The sequence below is a fragment of the Crocodylus porosus genome, unplaced genomic scaffold (assembly GCF_001723895.1).
Source record: "Crocodylus porosus isolate Cpor-Errol unplaced genomic scaffold, CroPor_comp1, whole genome shotgun sequence".
Classification (NCBI taxonomy): Eukaryota; Metazoa; Chordata; order Crocodylia; family Crocodylidae; genus Crocodylus; species Crocodylus porosus.
The window spans coordinates 45,981,698-45,985,760 of NW_017728886.1; the positions used below are offsets into that span (position 1 = coordinate 45,981,698).

General features: G+C 49.1%; 1 long non-coding RNA gene across 1 annotated transcript in view; it reads left to right on the forward strand.

Annotated features, from left to right (window-relative positions):
* Positions 1-482: 482 nt before the first annotated feature.
* Positions 483-4,063, forward strand: part of LOC109309127 — a 15,049-nt gene continuing 11,468 nt past the window's right edge. Inside the window, exon 1 of the long non-coding RNA XR_002100796.1 lies at positions 483-1,406. This is a non-coding gene — a long non-coding RNA (uncharacterized LOC109309127). The remainder of the gene's footprint in view (positions 1,407-4,063) is intronic.

Consider the following 4,063-nt stretch of genomic DNA (forward strand, 5'->3'; position numbering starts at 1 on the left):
CCAATATAATCTATTGAAATATTCCTACTCCATTACACTGAACACACATAGAACCAAATCCTTAAAAATTCATAGATTTTTGTCCAATGACAGGCTGACCAATCTGAAAAACCATGGTCTTTGTTTTCTGAAAAGTCCCCAAAGTTCCATTTTTTTTATAACAGAAGTCATAGCTGAGACAGCCTTACCTACTCTTGACAAGAACTTTTTATATTGGATTTCAGAGAAAGAAATAAAAACATTATAAACAGGGAGGAACAAGAATGAATTATTTTATTAGAGTTATAATTTTAGAATTCAGGTTTAAATCTTTAAATATGGAAAAAGAAGGCGCAAGTTAATTTAGACTTTTCCAGTCAAGCTGATAGTCTCCACAACAGTGTCAAAGATAACAGCAAGGGATTTAGCTTAATAATTGGGAAGCTATGCCACTTGTAAATGTTGAACAATTGCTGGTAAAGTTGTTTGATCTTCTGGAAACATGTGTTGCAGCAGATGGATTCTGACCTACCATTGCCTTTATGACATACTGGAGATAATCCTTCCTTCTTGACCCCTTTTTGGTTCCCTTGGAGAGAACTTGTACAGTAACTGGATTTGATGAGGGCCCACCAGCTGTGTTTAATTTATTTTTCATCCAGTGTTTAAACAGTAGTTGTGGGGTATGCTAAATTGAAGTTTCTGAGGAACTAAAATTCATTTAATCAATGTTTAATATAAACATTGATGGGGAACCATTTAAGGCAGTTGCTGTATGTTACTAACCTTAGGACCAATCCTCTATTTGCTGCTGTGTGTAAATTATGATTACTCTCATTTTCTCTGTGTCGCCAATAAATGTACTTCATGCTTCCTTCTTGTTTGGGGAAAATAATGTGAAGGTTCTTGTTTCCTTTTTTTTTATTTCTGAGTTACTTTCTTATCTTTTCTTTATTTGTGACTTAAGATATGGGCAAAATTTAATGAGGGTTGAGTTCCTGACCCCCTTTTGTGCTTTTGAAAATGTTTCCTTTATTTTAGTCACACAAAAACAATACATCAATTTTGGGAAACTTTCTACACGTGGAATTAATTAGTGCACAGTAAGGCAGGGTGTGAAGTTGCAATATAGTAGCTACTTTTTGCTAACTAACCAGGTAAACACTCTGAAGTACTTTAAGAGCGTGCTCGTAGCTTACATCTCTGAAAGTGGAGTAATCTACCTTACACCACACTTACACTATGTCTGACCAGAACACCTATTGTTCCCAGCAGGATAACCGCACCTCAAGCTTACTGTCCTGCTTCAGGTGGATTGTCTCCTATACTGGAAATAAGATTTGAGTAAAACGATATTTTTTATTGGACCAGTTTAGAGATGAGAAAGATGCTAGACAGGTGTCTTGGCACGAAATATCTTGGCTCAGGTGTGTGATCAGTAAAGAACTGTTTCTGTAGTGAAACCAAATTATATAAAATGAATAAGACCTTTCAAAAAGAAAGATGACTGTTTTCATCTGAGGAACAAAGAAAGGCTAGCTGGAAGAGCAGATAAGTTTATAATAAGCCAAAAAATCATTGCCTGTATAAGTCCATGGTATTTGCTGTCCCACAAAGCTATAATTTTTGTTCCCAGTAGGCATGTCTATATGTGCAATCAGTCACGATTAAATTTACTGTACATTATCTTAATTTTTTGGCAGGTGTCTACACATGCAGGGAACTGGCATTAAAGTTAGTGCCAGTTCCCTCCAGCCCTGCCGTGTCCCTCTGTGGCCACTGGCAGGAGTTACAGCCTCTGGAGCCAGTTGCCAGCACTTGGCAGCCATCTTTAAAACACAGCTCCCATACTGTGCAGTCCAGGCAGACGCTTCCCTTGTTGAGCCAAGTAGCATGGCATGCCCCAGCTGCGCTTCTCAGCCATAGCTGCTCCAGCCCCTGGCCCTGCCACCCAGGGCCTCCAGATCCTGCTGGCCTGCCATCATCATCCCACCTCTCATCATTGGGGACCCAACCTACCCACTACTCCTGTGACTGAGGCCCTATGCCGGCCACCTGGGCTCCCACCAGGCCCACTTTAACTGGTGTCTGGACTGGACCTGCGCCCTGGTTGAGTGTCCCTTCAGCCACCTTAAGGGCTGCTAGCTCTCCCTCACTGTTTGCTTTGAGATGGCCGAAACTTCCCTTGGGTCATCATTGCAGCATGCATTCTGCAAAATATTTGCAATGCAGCCCATGGGGGAAGGGGAAGTGCTCCTACCAGCAGCCTCCATGAACACCTCCATCAGGTGCTGGAGCAGGAGAATGCAGTCCTGAGTCTACTGCTGGCACATATGCCGCATACAGTGGGCTCCAGTGCTGGGTTGCGGTGAGGTGGAGGCTACGTCTTTGCTGGAGCTGGTGCACTCTCCCCTGCATCCAGATGTTGGCCCTGAGGAGGCAAGAGACAGAAGCTTTTTGTGAGAGTTTGCAACATTTCAGAGATAAGATGCTCTGCACCAGGGGCTGTGCACTCACTGCCCAGCCTTCGATTGGGGGTCGGGCATGCACAGGTGCCCAGGGACCATGGTAAGCCAGGCTGGGCAGACCCAGGCCCAGGCAGCCAATGGCAAAGCCGCCCATTCCTGCACATTCTCCTGGGGCTAGTGGCCCACTGGGTGCTGGTTGCAGGCAGCCTGCCTCCCCGACCCACTTCCCAGGGTCGGACAGGACAGGCTACTGGCAGCACCTGCTGCTGTGGCTTCAAACCCTGCTCTCCCTTCCCCCCACTCTCCGTCCTGCAGGCCAACCACTCTCCTGAACTGCCAGCCAGCCCATGGCACCCAGGATCAGACCATGCAGGTCTCCAGGACAACTGGGGTGAGCAGCTGGTCATGCCCCCATCCTCCCCACTGGGGGCCTCTCTGGGGAGGCTCTCCAAGGCTGACTCTCACATGCTGCTGTTGCTACACTCAAAGCTTGCTCCTGCTGCATGTGCTCTGGGTGGTGTGCGATTAGCTATATGTGCAGGCTGAGGAGTGCCTGAGCCACTATGCCCTGCTGCTGATGATCCTCCTGGTACCCCAGGTAATCCTGGTGTGGGACCGTGAGCTATGATGATGTGGGGGGCAAGCCTGGGCTGCCCTGCAACCTCCACTGCCACCTACGGGGCTACCAAGTCCCTGTCCTGACTGCCAAAAAGGACATCACCACTGGCATTGACACCTTCCTCTGTGTGTGAGAGGCCCATGCCCACCCAGCTGTGGGGACATGGGCTGCTCAATAAACTTTTGAATTGTGTCTCGCCTCTCTGCGTGCTGTGGGGGAACCTGAGGCCAGGGGAATGCAGGCAGGTTAGGTGGAGGGACACCACCCCAGAGTACCAAAAGATTCCCACTCTCCTCCTGGCTCCAGTTGGGGTCCCAGGTGGACTTAGATAGGGAGGACATGGTGGTGGTGTGTCCCACACCAGCTCTGTGGGCCTCATCATGGCTTTCCCTGTGTGGCTGGCCCTGTGTCCTCAGCATGGGCATGGCCAAGGCCTGTGAACCATGTGGCAGAGACAATATACCGTAGCACCTGCAGAGACAAGACAGACTGCTGGGGGTGAGTAGCAGCAGGGAGCAGGTACGGGCCCTGCTTCCAGAGCCAGCCAGCAGCCCTGAGGAGATCTCGGGGCTGGGCAGGGAGTACAGCAGGCTGTAGCCCTTTACAATACTCAGGTATCAACAATCAGCAGTTCTCGCTAGGTGCCTGTGTCCTGCAATGGGGGGGACACAGCGCCTGCAGTGCAGAACACAGGCTCTTCCATGCTCCTGTGATGTGTGTCCCAGGTCACAAAATGCCTGGAGGCTTTTATAGCCTGCAGGTAGGTGCTGCTAGAGAGGCAGCCCAGCCTTGGAGCAGGTGAGGTGCCCAGTCAGGAGCCCTGGCACTGGACTCAGGCTGGCTCCCTAGTGGGTGGGCAGATCTGGCACTAAAGTTTCATAGATTTCATAGACATAAGGCCTGGAAGGGACCTCGGGAGATCATCGAGTCCAGCCCTCTGCCCAAAGGGCAGGAAGTCAGCTGGGGTCATAGGATCCCAGCAAGATAAGCATCCAAT